Source organism: Ixodes scapularis, unplaced genomic scaffold, assembly GCF_016920785.2.
Source record: "Ixodes scapularis isolate PalLabHiFi unplaced genomic scaffold, ASM1692078v2 PGA_scaffold3__209_contigs__length_174095766, whole genome shotgun sequence".
Classification (NCBI taxonomy): Eukaryota; Metazoa; Arthropoda; class Arachnida; order Ixodida; family Ixodidae; genus Ixodes; species Ixodes scapularis.
The window spans coordinates 127,858,747-127,882,600 of NW_024609868.1; the positions used below are offsets into that span (position 1 = coordinate 127,858,747).

Genomic DNA, 23,854 nt, shown 5'->3' on the forward strand with positions numbered 1-23,854 from the left:
TTATAAAGTTGTTTCAATTGGAAGTATAGTCCACTAGTCCCTTCCTACCTCTAAAGTCTCCACCTCCCCCGACCAGTGGTATTCTCTTGACAGCCTTTTCATGGTCAAAACCGGTTCCCATTGAGTTACGCCGCCCAAACCAAATTTTCACCTGGTTTCCCAATGCCACCTTTTTCTTTTGTATAATAAGTGCTGTGTCATGTTACTGTCAAGTCCAAGCACCTGTGTGCCCAAATCTGCACTTTGCACAGCCCGCTATAACACAACATTTTGAGTCCAATATTGGATTTCTTTATTCGTTGGAAACATAACTTTCCCACCTGTTGTCTTAAAGAAACTTGGCACACTTCGTGCACAAACTTAGTGAACATCTCACTCGCCTCCAAATATCATCATTCCAGCAGTCCTAGGTTTACAGCGACGAGCGAAACAAAGTTCCCACTGAGAGCAATTATGGTGGCGGCCGTCTCGCTTTTCGGAAAATTCCTCAAGCCCCTTTTTCGACCGCAACTAAAAAAATTACTTCTAATAACGACTCAAACTAAATATATAAGAAGCGGAGAACAGCTAAATGCCCGTCTTAAATCTGCCCCAGCACTCATGCAACGTCATCCTCACCTTATCGGCTTAAAAAGCAAAAGTTTCGTCCGTGCGCGCTTCCGCCGCCACAGCTTGGCATGCAAAAAGACGCCGCAGGCTGCTGAACGCGCCTCGCAGTCGAACGCCAGCTCCTCCGCTAGCGGCGCTGCGCGCATTTTTCAAAGCGCCCCCTATAGTTCCCGCACGGAGTGTATAGACCCTTTCAGGCAACATTTCATGGGCGCCGCCATCTTGGCGTCACGTGACCCTGCCGCCATAGCCGCCCTTCAGTTTCTCGCCGTTCCTCCGCGTTGTGTGCTGCACCGGCCCCTACCGGAGCTTTGTTTTCGCGTTCTTTTACGTTCCGCGTTGAAATCGTGTGTTTTCTTTAGGTCTTTTCAATATTTCGGGCTTTCATTTAATCATTTGATATCTATATTTCAACATATCTCTTGTATTTTCTTATTTATGAAATGGAATCAGACAGCGAACGGATCGACGATACACGATTATGGCTTCAGAGACCATGTAAGTTCACCCCATTCTAACGTTTTTCTCGCTAATGAAGGCAGTCAACACCATTGCGACATATGCAAATTTCAACTGACGCAGTAAGGCTATCCAGTCGTGCTTCTCGCTGCATGTGCGCGCTTGTTTCCGTAAAGCCGACCCGCATGTAAGCGATTTAGCGTGCGACGAAACCAGCGACGGCGACAACGACGAAAGTCAGCGACGAGGATTTCTCACTGTCGCCTGTTGCATCGCTCGGTTTTTTGGGTTTTTAGAAAACGTCGCTCACCGTCTTGGTCGCTTGCTCCCGTCGCTTCCATGCGGTTTGCCTCGTCGCGCGACTGCCCGAGCGACAGCGAAGGGGGTCACCGTCGCTTGTCTCGTTGCTCGCCGAATCGGTTGCACGTGGTTTATACTTAATATCGAGGCGCCAATGGTTAATTGCTGTGTGCATGGAAATTAATTGAGTATAAACCGCATGCAAGCGATTTGGCGAGCGACCAGATAAGCGACGGCGACCCGCTTTGCTGTCGCTCAGTCAGTCGCGCGACGAGGAAAACCGCATGGAAGTGACGGAGCAAGCGACCAAGACGGTGAGCGACGTTTTCTTAAAACCCAAAAAAACGAGCGATGCAAGAGGCGACAGTATTTGTAAGTAAAAAAAAAAAAAAAATCCCCGTCGCTCGTTTTGTCGCACGCTAAATCGCTGACATGCGGGTCGGCTTTACGGAAACGAGCGCGCACATGCAGCGAGAAGCACGACTGCGATAGCCTTACTGCGTCAGTTGCAATTTACATATGTCGCAATAGTGTTGACTGCCCTTTATTAGCGACAAAAACGTAAGAATGGGATGAACTTACATGGTCATTGAAGCCTCATAAGTATTGTCGACCCATTCGCTGTCCGATTCCATTCCATAAATAAGAAAATACAAGAGCTATGTCGAAATATAAATATCAAATGATTAAATGAAAGTTCTAAATAGCGGAAAGACCCAAAGAAAGTGCAAGATTTCAACGCGGAACGTAAATGAACACGAAAACGAAGCTCCGGTAGCGGCCTGCGCAGCATACAACGCGGAGCAACGGCGAGGAACTGAAGGTCGGCGCGGCTATGGCGGCCCAAAAAGCGCGCGAAGGGCGCGCCGACTGGTGGCAGCTCGAGTAACTGACTCGCTGAAAGCGTCTATAGCTTTCATATGGACCGTATACAACCCGCTGTGGCACACTTATGTAACTTATTTGGAAGACACCACTGACATGGCACTTTCCTAATTATTCGTTCGGATTTCTCGGTCAACAAACTTTCATTTAATTTTAAAAGCATTTCGCGGATTATGCGGGAGAATTAAATTGTATAAGAGCACAATTTTGTTATTCGTATACGCTTTCAATTACATGTTATTTCACGTTTGCCCCCAGGGAAAAATAGAGCCTCGAAATGTCGAGAAACTGAATATCTTAGTAGTTACACCTAGTTACCAGAAAAGTAAAAATAGCGTCGATACAATAAGTAGTGTAAATTACTAATAACTAATTTTAATGTAACAAAGCAAGTGATGAATTAGGTACATTTGAAATATACTAGCGGCGGTTTAGGTGAACTTCCTAAAAACTGAAGCATTCGATAAGCCAACTTGATTTTGAATGTTACAAAATAAGAACAAATGTTCGAAGACAGCAAAAAACAACAAAATGTCGAAGTTTAGCCCTGGATGACAAAAAACTAGTTTCTTGTTGTTTTTGTTGTCTATTGGAATTCATAATTATGCTTCGCAACGTCGCGCTAAGAATCGAGTTCAAATTTATTTTGCCTTGTATTTTCCAATGTTCAGGATAGACTGTATAGAATCTTTTCGCACTCATTTAGACCCTTTGGCTGGGAAGTTTCGTTGAAGTGCCAAGCACACCTTACATGAACTTAGAGAACTTAGAGTAGAGGCTATTTTTTTCCACGCGTGTGTCTGCGTAGGTTCTTGTGACTGCGTTCGCCAAGTCGTTGGTGGGATAAACTTATAGAGTTTATGTAATAGATTTGATCCAGTTAAGAAACTATTAAAAAAACGAATACACTGGGTTCATGGGATATCTAAACTCTAGCTGAGCTTACAGACCATGTCCCCTATAGCGAGTGCTAAATGTGTGGAAGAAAATTGATTCTGTTCTGAATTTTATATATATTTAAAGAATTTATTTTAAGAAAAAAACTGCAGAAAATTCGCGATAAAAAACGGTGATGTGTTTAGTGAGCCACACGAGACCAATGTCGCATAAAGAAACCATACATCAACATGTTGCCACTAGAATTGAAATTATCTCTCATTTACTTTAGATCAAGTTGTGGTAACTATGAACATATTTCGGTTTTTAATTTACAATAAGATTGTCACTGTTTTTTTTTTTTAATATGCTAAAGAAGTAAATAGAAAACATTTTGTGTAAGCTTGAGGAGTCAGGAGTCTGAACACATTTTTTATTCGCTGCTTGTGTAAGCGGAAATATTGAAACTGATCAGCTGGATTTCAAGAAATAAACTACAAAAAAAAACACGAACTCATAATTCAGAATAATTAACAGTAATTACGTTTTATAAAATTCATTCGCTTACCTGAAGAAAGGAACTGGAGGGCAAGGAAGACTCCCAGCGCTTTACAACAACCTACAAAATAAATTGTAGATATTATACACTGTATAGTGTAAAATCATACAAGCTCGATCATGCTGACAAAGACCCTTGAGCACAGAATGTGTCATAGGCCTTCCAGGGAAGAAAAGGAGTATATCGGAACGGTAGCGCCTAACGAAGATGCACTCATTTCTGACACGCGCCGTTAGATGGCGCATCACGTCAGGACAGGCTAGAGTAACTGTATATGCTCCGCTTGCGGAGCAGAGTACCGCAATGGTGCCATTCTGGAGCCAAGCACTGCGGGAAGCCACGGTCGGTTTTTGCAGGGGCACGAAGGCGCAGACGCGAGGCGGCGTGCTGTCGTGCTGCGGCGCGCTGCGGAAGGAAAATAGTGCGGCGACGAGCCGCGTATGCGCCGTGATCGATGTCCCGTCGTTTCCTGTTTCCCTTACGATTGCAAAAAGCGCACCTCCTGCTTTCAAACGGGAGCTCGCCGACTAGCCTAGATGGCCGGATGTGCCGGTAGCGTATCGGTATCGCGTATCACTCCGCGAGAGCCGCAGACGCGAAGAACGCAATCGTCGACCGTGTCGTCTGCTCCGCTTACCTTGAAAACGGATGTCCCAAAACATCGCTCGCGCTATAAAGAACGGGATTGTACTGTACCCAGTTGATACGCATAATGTTCAATGACTTAGGAAGGTTTGGGTTCGTTCGATTTTGGTCTAGGATCTATATTTTGCGAGCGCAAAGCGGAAAATACGTTGCCCCCAAAACGCGGCGCTCTGGAAGGCCGCTTTCCCGCACGACGATCGGATCCAGTTCTGCCCACGTGACCACTCCTCCGCCAATGCGGAGATGGCGGCGAAAGGAAAAGGAACGCGATACTCTGGCTCTGCAAGCAGAGCCTATACAGTTACTCTAGGACAGGCCAGAGCCGTATATTGGGAGAGTTTGGCAAGTGGGTGTGGCGACGAAGGCGCCGGAGAGGAGAAAAGTAAACGAAAGGGAGGAGAGCGCCGAAGGAGCGAGAGAGAAAGAAAAGAGCATAGAGGAGACGACCGCCATTTTTTCGCAACGCTTCTCGGAGACTGGTCGGAGAAGAGCACTGCTGAGGCTATGCGTCGTCTGCTACGGGCCGACTTCTTTTTCGCCTGAGTAAAAGTTTGTGGCTATACGTCGAGAAAACTTGATTTATTAGCTTCTTAATCGAACGAGGAATGACATTATATAATTTTCTTGCCAGAGCCAGCTTTATAAAAGGAAATAATCGAGATTTAGATGCCGATCCCATGCATTCCGCCGGGAGAATGAACGAAAATGGCGGCCCTCCCCACTCAGCTGGGAGCAGCCGGGAGTTCACGCGCATGCGCTCATGCCTCTCGCTCTGCGACGCGTGCTGATTGGCTCACTCGGGAGGAGAGCGTTAGGGCGGCGAAATCATAATATGTCCAAACTCTCTCGATATACGGCTCTGGGACAGGCCTCGAAACGCACGTTCGCTGCCTTTCTTGACATTGGCCAGAGCCGTATATGTAGAGAGTTTGACTATTCGCTGGGAAGTAAAGGAGACAAACGAGGAGGCGCCATTGGCCGCAAGCGGGCTGGGCGTGCTCCAGGGCGTCTTCAGAAATTCGAATGTGACCAACCAGAAGCCGGAAATAATACCCTGGCGGAGGTCGCGAGAAACAAACCTTATAACTGCATCGGAGTAACTTTCGGTGACTGAAAATATGGTACACGTGATGTTGCAATCACGCTGATTCAAAATCATGGTGGAAGAGTGCAACTAGCAGAACGATCGACATAATCCGTACGCCAAGCGTCGAGGGCCGGGAATCTGCCGTCCGAGCGGTCACACTCTGTCCAAGCAAAACGGAGTTCGAGCGGCGCATTCGTTTCTTGTACATTTCCTGCATGATCATGATCGAAACATCACGTGTTCCCTATTTTCAACCACGGAGCACCACCGCTAGGGGATTCTTTTCGGCTTCTGGTTGGTCAAGAAAGCATGCCAAGCCCTCTTTCCGAGTCTGGCGCATGCCCTGGCTCTGCCCGCGCCTCCCATTGACCAAACTCTCTGTATACACAGCTCTGACATTGGCGTGCAAACGCCATTGTCTTCGTTTTAGCATAGTCTGACCCCCAACCTGGATAGCTCATATTGATAAATAAAACGAAACACCAGGGGTAGGCTCAGTCGGCAAGGCCCTTGGCGCTCGATCCCCCCCCCCCCCCCCCTTAAGGTTGTTAGTTCAAATCCTTCCGGGGGAATAATGTTCTTTTATGTGGTTCCCTTAAGGCGAAACATTTTTCGGTGTCGGTTTCTTGTTGCAACCAGCTGTTAAAGGTGACCATTAGAACCAAACGTTACAGACCTCTGTGGAAATCGGCTGAAAACTATAGCGAGTTATCCATCGCTTTCGAACAATTATATTACAAAACGTCCGTGAAAGGTACACCAATGCGGTTTGTGCAGGTGAGTTATACGGGCAGGTGGACATAATAAAGGAGGTAATCCGGACGATAAGTCGTATAATTAACTAAAATCTTTGAATAAACTATTTATTTTTGTGAAGATAAACATGTTTTCAAATAGCAACTTGCAGAACATCATTGAAAACACACGCTTCCCACGTGCTTCAAGCCGTTCTAAAAATGGTTGATTTAGTTGTTTTCGATAACGCTGAGCAGGCTTCTAATTGGGAGCAATATGTTTATTTCTATGAGATAAATTTAATTAAAAATTGTAGTTAATTATTCGACTTCGTGAGGATTACTTCTCTATAATATGTTCCCCTGGCCGTATAACTCACCTGCACATAGCGCATTAGCTAAAGGTTAAAGGGAGAAATTGGCGAAGGGGGACGTCACCGGAGATCTTCGGTTGCTGGGTGTTGCGTCACGGCGTCGCTCCCTATAACCAGCCAATCCAGTGCGGCCTCCGTTGCTATGCGTCCTATCGCCGAGCCTTTTGAAATATGCACCCTGCCGCCATCTGTCGGCGCTGGCACAAGGTGTTTCCTAGCCAATTTTCACAGCCAGTGGGGTTGTGGCGCCATCCCAAGGCAGCGTTGCGAACGTTATATACGTGTGCTCCACACCAATCCAAGCTCAGCGCATATACCAGGGCACTAATGCTGACGCATTAAAAAAATTTTGCTTGCTGATAGAGCTGATTAATGACCATGACTTCAACAAACTGAAGTCAATTAAAAAATGTTTATTGATCTTATATTCAAATCTCTTCATAGCAATTTCTCCCTTTCAAGTATTCACACGTGCGATACATCTATTTTTCCATGCCGCTGCTTTTTCTTAAATCTTGTTATTTACGTTTTTGCAGGAATACTTTTCAATTAAAGTTATTCAACCTATTTTTAATCCGTTTGAGGTTTCAAAAGTTGTTAAGAGCTATTTCATCTCACCAGTAGGGCAGAGCCAAATTTATATTTATAAACTCAGATATTTGCATAAATGGTCAGAAAACAATTGACCAATACACAACCATCCGCAGCACGCCCGCAAGTTAACTCTTATTTCGGTAAATATGTCAAATTATTTTTCAACAAAATGCCAAGCTATTTATGTCTTCTCTAAGAAATCAGTATGTTATATATGTCTCCTCCAAGAAATCAAAGAGTTTCGCTCAAAAATTCTATTTGAGCTAAGCAAACATTTGGGCACGCTTTTTAAAAACAGCATATCACAGTGTCCCACACTACGTTCGGTAATTATCATGTTGATAGATATGTTCGCTGAAGCCTGAATCTAAAGTTGCGAGAAAAGAGATTGCATAGCCGGCATAAATATCCTGACGATTCAGCAGTAACAAACATGCAAAATAAATTCCTATATTGACACAATATATTTCGAAGTTAGTTGCATCCGAATGAAAGCAATTTGAAGCGCTTTTTTTAGTTTATTTGGAAGATTGTAGACATATCTAAATTATCGGTCTGCGTTAGTGAAAACCTAGTATGCGTAAATGATTTCTCGGAAATCTTAGTCTTTAACATCGAACACATATTTACTTTTAATTACGTGTTTTTTTTTTGTTTTTTTTTTTCAATAAATATGAAAAAACACTGCTTTCTTTCGGATAAATGTCGTTGTGTAGACGCCTAACTCAAATTATTATAAAAAATTATTTCTGATTTATTATTTTTCCAATATGTTCAATTGCCCCCATCTCCAGCTTCAAGAACAAAACAAATTTTCTTGAAGCTTGTGCCACTATACGCATAGCACACTTTGTACTGCTCTTTTAGCTGACAGACACGACCGACATTAACTAAAATTTTTCTTACCTTTTCTCGGCCCCTGCTTATGTTAACGCGGTACTATACAACTCGGTTTGTGAAAGGTAATTTCATAAAACAAAATCTCTGTTGTTTTTTTTGTGCCTTGTATTAAACTGTTTTCGAGTTCATAATGTCTATTTGATTTCTTTCTCAGCCTTGTGGTAAGTTCAGCAGTTAAGCAGACGCTGGAATTGCACTTTATTTTCTCCAATGCCTCTTGTGTTATTTTGAAAACATGGCTACTCCACGCTTCTTTTTGAAATGTCTTTTAAGTACTTTTGATGGGACCTCTTTCTCGCATAACAGTGAAAATTTATGTTTCTGTTGCTGCATATCTTGAATTGTGGATTGTGTTTGTTGGTTTACAGTATTAAGCTACTTCTAAACGAAATGAATGACTGTGTCCTTGAAACGAAAGTCATGACTAGTGTCCCAACCTCGCATTAAGAGTTTTGGTTTTGTAATTTACAAAAACAAAGTCATTTTAGTGTCCCAACTAGTGCAGGATATTACTGTATTCAACCCTAAAAGTATAAGGCTATTCTTATACGGAGTACCCCATTTTACCGCGAAGGTTTTTTTTGCTTGTTTTTTTTTGTCTTTTGTTTTAAGATGCAAGAATATTACAAGTTTTGGGTCTTCACTATGCCTTTATAAGGGTACGCCAGAAAAATGTTACCAATAAAAAACTATATGTCCTCAGGAACAAGTTGAAAGTGAAAAATGTCCGTGTGTGTGTTTGGGACGTTTGATTTAACGAAACCAAGAATCAGGTCGCTGACAATCCTACGCACTTCGCTCTCAGTTTTTGTTTTGTCCTCTAAATTCCCCAATAGCCCAATCGGATGGATTCATTTTTCCTAAGAAAAAGCTTATGTCTGCATTAAGCCATTGAAACATTCGGTCTACGCTATATGTTTCATCTCACCCTACGAAGTCCTGCACTGAAGTCCTTGCTCCACAAGGTCTAATCACGAGTCCTTTAGACACCACGTGTTATCTCGCTACTGTGTGCCCATCGCGCGCGGATCTGACACCCGCGTCGGAGTAATTTACGACTTGGGTCATCATTCAACTGGAGAAAAATAAATTTCTATAAAATGATCTTTCGGCGTTTTTTTCAAAGGGGAGAAGCGGCTTCAACGTTTATTGATCACAAAGCATTGAGATGGACGCGCTTTTACCGTATTTATTAACTCTAAATCGTGGTGATCTTCCTGAATTTTCAAAACTTATTATATTTGGTTTGCGCATAGTGAAAAAAAAAACTTATATGCAAACAGTTTTGTACTCCTCGATGAGTGTTTACGTCGCTATTTTAAGTTTCATTTTTAATCCATTGCCTTACGTGAAATAAAGTGAATCTGTGAATTGAAAAGTAAATTGCATGTTAACAGTAGTCCCACGTATTTGTATTTAGAGGCTGTGTTTAGCAGGATTTTTTTAAATGGGTTCATGAAATGAATTTTAGGCTGGGATAAATCAATTTAGATTGGGATTTTACTAACAGCACATCGTTCAGTGCGCCAAAAGAAAAGAGGTAGAAAGTCAAAAGCCTGACTTTCGGTACGAAAATTTAAAAACACACTAGACTATTTGTACCTCCTTCCCTTCGTAAGCTCTCTGCCTCTTCACTGTGGTACATCCGCGGTCCCCAAAGCGCGTCGCCGTGTCCAAACGCACGTCACACGACACCGGACCTCACTTTCCCTTCACCCCTAAGCTGGCATTGCAGTGGAAGCTCCGCGCTTTCCGGACCAATCAGCGGCCTTCGTTTCATCGCCTGACCTCATTCTCTGCGCGTGGGTATGCGCGAGAGAGCGTGATCACGTGACAAAAGTGTGGCTGGCCCAACGAGCACGTAGCTTCCACAGCACTGTCAGCTTCGTGGTGAACGGGTTGGGGAAAGCAACTTTTGTCTGAATTTTGAGCGACGGGCTAATCTTCTAGGGGAAGAATGGCTGTGTCCGGGTACACAAACGAGCATCCAAGCAAAAGAGGACTCCCTCCTTTCCGTCTTTTTGAACAGTTTTGTACAATGCGCGATTTCTGAGGAGAAGGCAAGTTAAACAGGAAAAAGTTAGAAAATCGTTTCAAAGGTGCTTTGAAAAGTTTTCTGAGATCGCCTAAATAGGGCGATAACTCACTCTGCTGGCTCTAAGCGTCCTAGAAATTCTTAAACCATGACGATACGCCACCGATTATCTTATTAAAAAAGCAGTCAAAGATCGCAACACACTGAGCTCATCTACGGCGATGGAAAGAGCGTGTTCCGAAACTAGGACCACTGTCACCGATGGAAGCGCGGAGTGATATCTCGAATGCGCGTGGCTCATTCCCATACAGCCCGGACTACGATTAAACCCAGCGAGCGAGGGCTCGAAAGCTGACGACTAAACATATCACTCCCGCGGAATACGAAAGCAACATAGAGCGCTGTATTTAATTGAGACGATTATTTCAGTATTATGTTCCCTCTCAACGAAAAAATTTACATTTGACTATTCTTATTTTCTTTTATCTTCTACAAAAGAATACACATTCTGTAATAACAGTATTTGGAATCTCAACGAAATGTCGCGCTTTTATAAGTAACATGTCGTCCTGGCTGCCGGAAAAAACGTTCCTTCAATCGCTGGAGATGATCTCGGTGTGTTCGAGGTTTGATTGCTTTTTAATTGGGAAATCGGCCGCCTATCGTTATGAATTATGGGTTTCTAGGATGCTTAGAGCCCGCAGAATGAGTTATCGCAATATTTAGGCAATTTCAGAAATCTCCTCAGGGCACCTTTAAAGGCAAGGAGGCTTTTTCTCCCAGCCATTCAAAGTGTGTGCATGGTTATCCAAATTACAAGACCCAATTGTCACACCTCGCAGAAACAATGTGAATGTTCTTGATTCGAATACCTGAACATTGCACGTGCTTACAGATACGTTAAAACACAATCGTCGGCTAACAAACCAAAAGCATCCGCCACCATGTCATTCTTAAAATGAAAAAAAAAAATTAACACTCATTCAAACGCAAATCTTCGTCGAACTCCCCCCCCCCCCCCCCCCCCCCCCCGCAACTTTTGATGTTGGGAACGGACATTCTGTATTTCGACTGTTGTCTTACATCTAAATACGCTGCTATCACTCACAAAAATGTTACGATTGTTTAATAATCTTCTCGGCTTAAGAAGAAGCTTTCCGCGAGGCACGCGCTCAAACGCCTTCGCAGAATCTAGAAAAACACCGTCCTTCTATCAATTGTTTTTGTAGAGCAATAAACCGGGTGTATTTGTTGCGTAATCCTTGACAGCAAGGTGGCGTCCGAAACCATGGTTGGCTTCTCTTGTGGTTTCCAGGAAACTACTAAGAAATGAGGCCCTTCATGGAACATCGAACCTAATTAAGGACTAGCCAGAGCTGGTAGAGAAATTCTATTACCAAAGAAGCCGCATATAACGTGAGAAAAGACTTTTCCGCAGTTGGCAAAATATATGTCTTTGATGCAACGTGTCTCACAACGTTCATTCAACTGATGAAAATCTCCCCGCGAGAAGGAATGCGTTAAACGAATAATAACTCCCAAGGCCTAGCCCAGCACTGTTTTCTTCAAGTACTGATGAGAAATAGAGGAAGCCAAAGCATTTTTTTCTTTCCTCACAGCGCAAGGCATTAGCAAATACGTTTCATGCAAATCATGCGGTTTAGTACTTTTTAAGTTAATCGCGACACCTCCGCTTTTAGTTTTCGGTAGAATCGTTGAGAAAAAGAAACTATGGCAGACCAACCTGCTTGCATGGCTTCGTCCTTCCTCGTCGCACGCGTCTTCTGGGTGAATTGTCGCCGGAGCTCTACGCTTATCTGGCTTTTGGCCTCTGACAAGCAGCGTCGCCAAGATTGTCCAACCACGGTGGCGGTATCCCATTACAGAAGTTCTTTCGGGAGATGTACGAGGTGGAAAACATTGCAGCGAGATAATTTCGTCGAGTGTCGCAATCATCTTTGTGTCAGAACTTTGTTGAGGTAAAATGTGCCGACGTATTACTTCCGCATTTATAGAAGATTGATATATCATTCAAAAGCAGACTGAAAGTGTACCCTCTCCAGGGTTGAGAAAGCACGTAGTATTCTTCGTGGAGGACTGTACGACATTTACCATTGGCTTTTCGCCAAAGTGGGGACCTTGCGGAATGGCCTGGCTCGCCGTTATTTTTTGTACAATATTCTTGACTGAGAAGCGACAAAGTTGAGAGCATAGGGACTTCCTGACTAGTTTCAGAGTATACCACCGACAGTGGTATGAACACTGATGTTAACGTGCTGTAAAAGCCCGCTTCACCATCAGGCTTCAAAAACTTCCACGACCATGGGACATGGTACCACATGAGGAGGACCCCCAACCATCACTCGTTAAGGCCCGTTTACACGTTTGCCTTAGCTCACGAGTCACGACCGAGTTCTCGTAATCTCTTACGGTGATAAAACAGAATAGCAGGATCGCGTCATTTACGAGGTGACCCTGGAACTTCATTTTACCAGAGTGAATATTTTGCGATATTTGCGAAATCAAACGAACATACTGTCTATAAGAAATAGTTGTTTAAAGTATTGTCAAAAGTTTTTCCAGTAAAAAATCTGAGATCCGCGAAAAATAATTATAAGAAAACTGCAATCGTTCCAGGGCAACCTAATAGATAATGCCAGTGTGTTTTCTCGTAGTAAGGGATTTTAAGAGGTTTTGAGGCACACGGTCGTAAGTAATCGCGAGAGTGTTAACCAACCCATAGCCAGCAAGGCCGTGGTACTGGACTTTCTACGTCACCTTTTGAAGGCCAGTGCTGGGCACTGATTGGACGAAAGCCTTAGCCGAACGCTGATGCAGCACTCGTGTTCAATCAGTGCCCAGCATTGGCTTCCGGTTGGTGACGTAGATTGTTCGCCCGAGGGACGGGCGAGAGAAAGAAAAGAGACTCCCCAATTAATTTGAGTTGTTGAATAAATGTTGAATTTTGATTTGTGATTCACAAACGGTAACATCTTATTTACAACTACACGCTAAGGAAAAAGTTTGCCAGCGACCATTATATTTAGTGCAGTATGCGTGCAAAGCAGTCTCCAAGTAGCAATAGTCAAAATTTGTCTAAAAAGTATTGTACAGTTTTTATCGAGGAGTGATGTTGATTTGCCAGCAACATTTAGCGAGGAAATTGACGTGAGCTCATGGGGTCAGGTCATGGTGTACCTGGAACCATGACGTCAAGTGACGTCTATTTCGTCGCTAAATATAGCGTGTAAAGGCACCGACGGACGTATGGATAGACAGACTTCTGGCGTTTGTGGGCTCCATTAAAGAACATATCATTCTTTGAAATGTAGAACGCGATGTACCTTTCCATGTTCATTAGGTTCAATATTTAGACATTGAAATGACCCAGTTTTTATACACAGATAAACAGGAAAGAATGTTCAGAGATCTGTCTGATGCAGCAGCCGCGTGTCCGGAGCTCCTGTCGACCCCTCTGCCCTTCTCGTCTGTCAGTGGAGCCGCTGACCATGAACTCCAGGGCCCGTTTGCTCGAAGCTGGTTAACTAACCGCGGTTAACCGCATTTCCCTACGATGGGGAATTTTGGGTCACGTGACCGGCAGAGTAAGGACGGCGGGGAAACATGGCGGTGCCCCGGTGAGTAAGCGCCGCTCGCTTTGGAACTAATACGTCATAGAAGCTGCAGTAGCGGGCGCGTTAGTCAGTAATGAATGGTGCAAGAGGTTTTCGCGTTGCCTTACCTCACTTAAAACGCAAAGCATGAGCAATGACCTCGCCGCATTTTTTAGATAGACTTTCGACTCTGCCATTCCTAAGCCTAAATGAACGCGATAGTTGTCGGCATGGCAACGTCTTCGGAAAGTGGATTGCCTTGACTCAATCGGCCGGATATTGATAGCACACAAAAACAGAGAACGTTCCCATAGACCTTTTGCTGAATTTCAAAAGCACCGAGGTGCATGCTACGAGTGTAGTTACACGCGCTGCACCTGCTGGCGTCTGCAGTAATAACTGTTCTGAAGCAAAAAGCCTAAAACAAATTTTGACGTGCACGCGCGTTCGTCAAAGATTTATTATGATTATTTACTTCAAATATTTTATAAGTGTAAGGCCAGCGCGCGCCGATCGTACAATTACACTTCCAGCGTTCTTCTCGATGTTCGGGTAATTTACTAATAGGTCGATTTTCAGTGAAGCCGAATTACAGGTTTTTCAATTTATGACGGTGTTATATATAGTTCTTACATGCTGGCCACTTATGCCGCCGGTGTACCGCCCGCCTTTCACTGCTCACTTCTTTTTCATCGTTTCTAGGACTCAACTTCGTCGTCCTCTTTCGAACTCGGAAGGAAATTTCAACGAGGCTTTTCTTCACTTCGTACAGCCAAATATTTATAAAATTTTCAAACAAGGGTTAATTTAGTTTTACCTTGTCGATTATTTGTACCATGAGCAATAAAAATTGTTTCTTAAGCTCAAATGTATGCCACGCTGCGTCGCGAAAACCAGGCAGGGCCCAGTTTTTGGGTCCCCCCATTTCGGGAACCTTTCCACGGAAGCCACTTATATTCGCTACAGCCAGTAGGGGACACTAGCTACCACCCCATAATAAAACACGGAGCTATCGCTCATCCAGCCCTCGTCAAACTTGGCTAGGTACTTGTAGGTACCTAGTAGGGAAGGGCGGTTAACTTTTAACCGCGGTTAAAGTTAACCGGCTTCGAGCAAACGGGCCCAGATACTTCCCCCCAACCGGCACAGCGGAGGGACGCGAACAAACTTGTACGGTACACACTATACAAGTAATCAAATTACTAGTCATCTCCTACAATTTCGATTTGTTTTTGAAAGCGTTTGAATACTTCTACCAGCAACCGCCAGACTTATCTTATTACATCTTGAAATTGAACCTTTCTGCCAAGCCTGGCACGCCATCAAGCGTAATATTTTTATTTGCAAATAAACACTTTTATTATTATTATATTATTATTCCATCAAGCGTAATATTTTTATTTGCAAATAAACACTTTTATTATTATTATATTATTATTATATTATTATTCGTCACTCTTCATTTCTTCAGTACGCAGATGATATTAAGATGTTTATGGAGGTACGAGAAGACCGAGACTGTGTTTTGCTACAGAGAGATGTTGATGCTTTTGAAGAATGGTGCCGGGAGAATGACCTAAAGATAAATAGCTCTAAAACGAAAGTCGTGTCGTACACTCGTAAGACACATAACATTGTATTCCCATATGTTATTCAGACAGACCTTTTGGAACGTATGAACAGAATCAAAGATCTTGGCGTGGTGTTTGACAGCACCTTACACTTCTCCAGTCATGTGGATCACATCGTGAACGCAGCTCTACGCACGCTCGGGAGTGCGTGCCGCATCACTAAAGAGTTTATTAACCCCTGCACATTTCTTATACTCTACAGTGCATTGTGTTGAACACAGCTTGAATACGCTTCTGTTGTATGGAATGGAATTTGTGCCACAAATTCCTCGAAAATAGAACGGGTTCAGAACAAGTTTCTTTCCATCTATAGACATCGTTGCTCAGCGCGCATTGTGCCCACCACTACTGATGTCCCTGTCCCTGTTCAGCGTAGCGTGGCACTACCTACCCTGCTTCGTAGGAGAGAACTTGCCGATATCTTATTTTTATACAAACTTGTCCACGCCGTCACTGATTGCACGGTATTGACGTCAAGAGTACTCTTAAAAATTCCTCTAAAAACAACAAGGCAAAATGCGTCCTTCTGCAACAGGCGTCTACTCAACCTCCACGATCCTGTGTCCAGACTTGGGCATACTTATAATTCTTCTTTTTCTGAAACACTCGATATATTTAACAATAACACGCTGCAGTTTGTAAAAACGTTAAAGGCCATCACTTAAATTTGAACTGTATGCACTAACTTGCGGCTTTCACGCCGAAATTCCCCACTTTGAATGCATTTTTTTTTCTTTCTTTCTAGCAATTGGTGTTGGCGGTAGTACCATTAAGCTTATCGTGTGTTGTGACTTTGTGTTACTTTTTATAATTTTTAAGTGTATTTTTCTAGGGCTTGTCCGTTGTTTGTGTTGTCCGTACTATTGCTTTATACCCTGTTCTGCCTTACATGTTAACACAGTGCACCTGTACCAAGACCGCAAGGTTGTTCCCGGGCACGAATAAAAACATTGATTGATTGATTGATTGATTGATTGATTATTATTATTATTATTATTATTATTATTATTATTATTATTATTATTATTATTATTATTATTATTATTAAGAAGACGAAGCTGGGGGTCAAAACGTATGTCTCCATCACTCTGCAAATTGTTATCTTGAATTCCCCTCCCGCGGCCCCTAATCTACTCTCACAGCTTTGCTTCGAGACCCTCGACACCCCTATCCTCAACGGCACAAGGTGAGGCTCCCACCTGGAAGTCTCAGGCCCAGACATCAACAAGATTCTCGACACGGCCTCGACTGCCGCCATTTTCCATCCTGCGAGCACTACCCCATTAACAGGCATCTGACTGCGAACATCGGCGCGTCATCCTCGTGAACCGCTTTGCCGCCACGACAATCACCGCCCTCTTGATGTTACGAGCAAGGCTGGCATCCTCTATTTGAACGGTTCCGGTGAGCGTGTGATTTCTTACTGCAGCCCGAACTTCATATTCCTTGCCTTTCAAATCTCGCTGCCTCGTCATGTCTCAATCTCCTGCATGCGGTGTGTGTGGCACATCCGTCCCCACCGACGGTAGATTCATGACGTTTGCTGACTGCCACAAGTCCCTTCATTTAGGATAATGTGCTGGCATTGCCGATGCTACCTTTACAACGATGGGAGCGACAAAACGCGAGAAATGGCGCTGCAAGCAATGTCGTGGCAGGGATGGCCGCACGAGCGCAGGGGAGGTGGAGGGTGCCTCCCAGGACGAACACATTGCTTTCTCCGCACAGCTGGCATCAGTCAACCAAAAGCTTGATGTGCTCCTGAGCTTAAAGGGAAGCGTCGATACCCTTCTAACACTACCTGCCAAGGTCGACACTCTATTGGCACTAAAGCCCCCTGTGGAGTGGCTACAGACTACCGTAAAAGAAGTTGAGGAGTCTTACTTTTATCAACGCGCAGTATGACTCTATAGTAGTGGAAGCTGCAGCTCAGAAACAACTAACACAGGACCTCAGAGTGGAAGTCGGGGCACTCCAGGCCACAGTAACCAAGCAAGCAACCACCATACGCCAGCTTCAAGCAGAAATGAACGACGCAGACCAGCAGCGTCGTCTAACAAATTTAGAAATTTAAGGTTTGCCATCAACCCCAAAGGAAAATCTTGGTGAGACTCTATGTGACCTGGCTTCCAAGATCGGCATCTCGCACTTCAAGCCTTCGGATGTTGTCTCTGCTCGGCGTCTGCCATCCAAAAAGGCAGAAAACCTGACAATGCCCCGTTAATCCTGGTGAGCTTTGCGTCGGTTGCTCTGAAGGAGCGGTGGTTGGGGTGTCGTGGCCGACCGCGGAGCCTCCACCATGTCGGCACTCTTCCCAATGTGTTCCTGAATGAAAACCTCACCCGTGCCAACCGCGAGTTGTTTTGGATGGCTAGGAACCGGGGGAAAAATAATGAATACAAATTCATCTGGACAAAAAACGCTCAAATCTATGCAAAGAAAAATGCAGACTCAGCTCCCTTACGGATTAATTCTGTAGGGGATATCGCCAAGGCTATATAAGGTATGAGCAGCAACTTTTCGCTGTTTAGTAGTTTTCAAGCATTTAAGTCACTAATAGACAAACCAGAGGGGAAAAGTTTTATTTGCTTACATGTCAACATCCGGAGCATCCGTAAGCACTGGGATCATTTTCGAGTAATTGTTCGCAATGTAATGTTTCATGTCGACGCATTCATTTTGACAGAAATTAATCTCCCCGGAATCTATGCTTGGTCAATATACCCTCAAATATTACAACCAATTTTTTTCAATACGACCTAAGCGCAGTGGTGATGGCATCGCTGCTTTTATCCATTGTACGACCTCCCTTCAAAGGGGGTGCGCGAACAAAAATAGAAAATTATCGTCCTATTTCGATTTTACCAATCTTAGGGCAAATGCTTGAAAAACACCTTCAGTCGATGAACGGCTTTATAGATAAACATGACATTATTTCACCCACCCAATATGGTTTCGTGGCAGGGAGAGGCACCCAACCGGCTCTTGACGATTTCTCAGATTACCTCTACTCAACGCTTGATAATAATATGTTCGCTTGTGCGCTCTTCCTGGATGTATCTAAGGCCTTCGACACTGTCAGTCATCAATTACTTCTAAAAAAATTACAACGCTTAGGTTTTCGGGGACCGTTTTATTCTTTATTAGAGAATTTTCTAACTAATCGTTCTCAATTTGTCTTAATTGGGAAATTCAGAAGCTCTCTCCTTTCTTTAAAAGTAGGCGTACCTCAAGAATCTGTTCTTTCACCTCTACTCTTTAATATCTTTGTCAATAATATGTCTCGCGCTATCAATGGCTTCAAGATCTACCAGTACGCTGATGACACCCTCCTTACTTCGCGTCGTATAAATTTCCTTTTTGCAGTCAACATTCTCCAGACGAATGCCACCCATCTAATGGACTGGTTTGCGGATAACCTTCTTGACATCAACAGCTCCAAAACAAAGCTTGTTTGCTTCCGCAATCCCCTTAAAAGACACCAAGCAACTCTCAGGTTTATTCTCCACTCCTCATGCTGCCATCCGTGTAACTGTGACCCAATCAAATCTGTTAACAACGTGAAATATTTGGGTGCTCATTTTGATTTCGACATGTCCTGGAACACTCATATGTCCTACTTATGCGGTAAACTACGAACTATATCTTGTATGCTCTCTAACACACGGATATTTATGCCCGTCAATGTTCGGTTTTTGTTAGTCCACGCGCTTGCCTACAGTGTGCTACGGTACGGAATCACAGTGTTTCGTATCTGTTCAGGCCGCTGGCAGGCAAAAGTTAACACTTTATTAAGAGGCATACTGAAGAACATCCTCTAAATACGCCTCTTTCTACCACTGCCGACATTTTTGAAAGCCTTCAACTGCCGAACTTCCGCTCACTTTTTATTCAGACCGTCCTCCTTCGCAATTTTTGGAGCAGTGATTACAAGACACCGCTACATTCGTCCCGCACATTACGCAGCTCTCCTCGATTTGTAGGGCCAAGTTGTTGCACCCGGTATGGTAAATGCTCGCGCGAATCTTATGTGCCACGTGTCTTCAACGCCCTCCCGGACTATATTTATGATATCACATCACTAAAAACTCCAAAAAAAGAACTCAAGTGTCTCAGCCTTGATAGTATTTAGTGCCTGCTCCGTGTGCGTTTGTGACGATCCTGATGTGCTGGTTGCTATAGCTACCGCAGATTCGAAATGTTGCCTCTTCTTTTTCTATTTTATTTTGCGGTCTCCGTGCATTGTGTTACACTTTATTTGGGACTCGCGTCTGTAAGTGTTAATTCTATTTACGTTGTTACATTCATTTGTACATTGCTTTCGTATGCTGTATTTTTTTTTGTGATTAGTACTCTGTGCTACAATCGGGAAAGGGGGAGGGGGGAGGGGGGAATGGGGTTGGGGCGGGGAAGGGGGGTGGGGAAAGTTTTATTATCTTTCAGTTCTCATTTTGAAGGCAGACCTTATCACCTAAGTGGACTTTTCTCATTTCTTTTTTTTTTATGGTGTCATCCCACAAGCCCTTCGCTGGCTTTGATGTGCCCGCAAACATATATGTCTTTAATAGTCCCACTGAGTCAATAAAATGTATGTATCTATGTATGTATTTATTATTATACTCGTGCCCCTGATGATTTGAAGGCGTTTAAACAGTACCGAAAAAAATTGACAAAGAAGCTGCGATTTGACAGAATACCACTCCTCTGCTTTAAGGATAAAAACAATCGCCATGACGTGTTATGTTCCAGTCTAAACGAACTATTAAATCGTGGTTCTCCATATGCTCCTGTCTCGAAACTACGAGTGAATGGATAGGAATTGTCTGGAGCCGAATTAGCTGACGCTTTTATTGATTTCTTCGCAAACCTGACTACACGTGGTAACTCGTCGGCTGCTCTCGAATATGTGAGCATTCGAAATGACAAATCAATGTTTCTACAACCTGTCACCGCGCCTGAGGTGATATCAGTAATCAAAAGTCTAAATAATTGCAGTAGCTGTGATATTGATAGTCTCCAGATACGGCCTCTAAAGCACGTAGCTGATATAGTCGCGCCTATCCTCACTGATATATTTAACACCTGTTTAGAGACAGCTGTCTTCCCATCAAATATGCAAAAAGCAAAGATTACAGTACTTTACAAAAAGGGAGATAGAAATGATCTGGGAAATTATAGGCCAATTTCCATCCTGCCAGTTTTTTCAAAGGTATTTGAAAAACGTTTGCACTCGAGACTTTAGGGATTTATTGATAAGTATTACTTGTTGACGCCACACCAATTCGGCTTTTGTAAAAACAAATCAAGTGAACTAGCATTACTTGAACAAAAAGAATATATGCTCACACAATTTGAAAACAAAGCCATCGTTCTTGGTGTATTTATGGATTTTTCAAAGGCTTTTGACTTAGTAAATCATGACATTTTGCTTGAAAAGCTTAATTGCTACATATCCGAGGGCGGGTTTTATTGCTTCTAAAATCTTATTTATCTAATCGGAAACAGGTTGTCCAGATTTACAATATGCGCTCAAAGGCGCAACCAGTGCTTTGTGGTGTGCCACAGAACAGCATATTAGGGCCACTACTCTTCAACGTTTATCTTAACGATATTGTAAATATTAGCCCCAAAGCCAAATTTAGAGTATATGCGGATGACACTAGCATATTTTTCTCTGGCCATGACATTCATGAACTTATAGATCGATGTAATAATACAAGAAAAACACTCGAGAACTGGTCGGCAGCTAAAGCTATGCAAGTAAATGAAAGAAAAACAAAGGCGGTTATATTCAGACACAAAAACAAGCCGTTCCTACACATCCAGAAATATTCCTTAATTCACGTCGTATAGAAGAGGTAGATAATTTCAGGTGTCTCGGTGTCATATCTTCCGCCGACATGCTATGGGAAGCTCATGTAAACTACTTGCAAACAAAAATAGCGCAAATTACTGGCCTAATTGGACGCATTCGATACCTCCTTCCCGCACACTTTAAATTTCTTTTTTATAATTCACTGTTTTACTCACACTTAAACTATTGTCAACTAGTGTGGGGGACAACTACATCTTCAAATCTACAGCGTATTCATTTATTACAAAAGAAATATGTTCGCCACATCTGGAACGCCCCTTATGGAACACCAAGTTCAATTTTCTTTCGTCGTTCTCGCGTTATCAGGGCACACGACCTATACGGATATCGTTTGAGTGTACGCTATAAATTAGAAACACAAAGAAATACAAGTAATATACGCAATCTTTCCCAACTGCAAATAAAAACCTCTAGTTACTCTACAAGACACAAAGAGAGCTGGGTAGTCCCTACAACTCGACTAAACTCCGGAAAAGAATGTCTCCGTTATTTTTTACCATCCCTTTTAAACAACTATCACCACGTTAATTTCGATCTGTACACTTGCAGATATAGTCAACTTCGCGCAATGTACGAAGCATAAAAACACACATATGTATGTCAGTGTGTACATGTGTATGTGTGTATATATATGTGCGTCTATGTGTATGTATGTATCTGTACGTGTACGTACGTGTGCATAGCATATATGTTTGTGTTTGTTTGTATGTATGTGTATGTGCATATATGTATATATATGTGTGTGTATATATGTGTATGTATGCATATATATATATATATATATATATATGTATGTGTATATATATACAGGGTGTTTTTTAAGCTTAACAGATTTGTTTAAAAAAAGCCGTAAAAGTTACATTTATGCCGCTTGTGGAGGTGAGTTATACGGCCAGGGGGACATAATATAGGAGGCTCATCGTAACGATCAGTCGTCTAATTAATTGAAATTCGTTAATTATCTTTTTAATTAAGGAAAATAGACAAATGGTTCCAATTAGAAACTTGCTCAGCGTCATCGAAAACCACTAAATCAGTCATTTTCAAAAAGACTTTCGGCGCGTGAGAAGCGTAGTATTGTACTAAAGTTACCACTGGGGGGGGGGGGGGGGGCAAGTACAAGGCTGGGGCCAGAGAGTTTGGCCATACATTGGTTTGAATAGGCGAGCATCTCGGGGCCAACCACAGGCCGCGAAACAGCCCCTAGCGGTGGTCGTGAGCTCTAAATTTGTGACACGACTAATTCAAGCCGTTTTAGCGTCGCTAGAGTTAAAAGGTGTAACTCTCAGTGACTGAAAACTTTGTGCGTGCGAGGTTTTCGTCACGCCAATATTCGAGTGTAGAATAAACGAACGTGCGCTCCAAACCAGGGCCGACTTGCTAGAAACAGCGTCTCAGCTGAGACGGTGAAAGAAAGCGCTGCCAAAGCCAGCGCACGAGCCGAGCGGGACACCGCGTCTCCAGGACGCTGTTCTAACAAGCCAACATCAGCAGTGCAGAGAAAGACATGGGCACGAGCGCGTGGCTTTGGAAAGTGGCTCCTACGCACGAGTTCACATACAAACAAAAGCGTTTTGCTGAGCTAGGTTCACGCGCCTGTACCTTTGTCTTCACTGCCGACATTTGTGAGATGGAGCAGAGAGGCCGAGATTGAACGCCTCTATTTCACGCTTTGAATGTCGTTTGCAATATTCTGACGTCGCGGCGTCCTGATTGGTCGACGCTGTGTCACAAATTTAGTTTACGCTCTAAGCGCGGGGGGAATATTCGGCGCTGGGGGCGGCCTTTGCTCCGCCTGTTGGCCAAACTCTCCCAATACACGGCTCTGGCTGGGGCTAGATAAGGAGACGGAAAAATCGCGCGGGCGCCTTATCGCAACCGCTAGCTTTGTACCTGCTCAAAGAGTGGTAACTTCAGTGCACTACTGCGCTTCTCACGCGCTCAAAGTCTTTCTAAAAATTACTGATTTAGTGGTTTTCAATGACGCTGAGCAAGTTTCTAATTTGAACCATATGTCTATTTTCATTAATTAAAAAGTTAATTAACGAATTTCAATTAGTTAGCCGACTGATCCTTACGATTTGCCCCTTATAATATGTCCCCTTGGCCGTATAGCTCACCTCCACAAGCGGCATAAATGTAACTTTTACGGCTTTTTTAAAACAAATCTGTTAAGCTTAAAAAAAAAACACCCTGTATATATATATTATGTAGAAGCATCTTAGAATAGTTTGGATAGTTTTCCCTTTCTTGTGTACAACTTTCCGATTTCTTTTATAGGCAAGTGTTACTCTTGTTTGTGATGTATTGCTGATAGTTGTATGTTGTTCATTGTTATGATGAAAGTACCTTGTATTATTATATATTTTTATTGTGTTCTTTTAGATGTCTTTCTCGCCACTGTATGTACCTGAGGGGGGCTGAGGACCAGTCAAGCTGCTTGGACAGCTTTTTTCCTCGGCCCCCACCATACTTATACATGGTAAATAAAGCTATTATTCTTATTAAAATTATTATTAATATTAGTTTTACACCGTTCCACTTTCAAGATTTACAACTACTTAGTCACCACATTATGCGCTAAAATGAAGAAATATGTCCACCATATCAATACTAAACATGTCAAACATCATAAAAGAAATTGTTACCGAGCTCTACGAATTGGAGGTAAAAACAT

General features: G+C 43.2%; 1 pseudogene; it reads right to left on the reverse strand.

Annotated features, from left to right (window-relative positions):
* The window catches only part of LOC115309215, a 144,100-nt pseudogene extending 132,261 nt beyond the window's left edge, over positions 1 to 11,839 (reverse strand).
* Between the last annotated feature and the right edge of the window lie 12,015 nt (positions 11,840 to 23,854).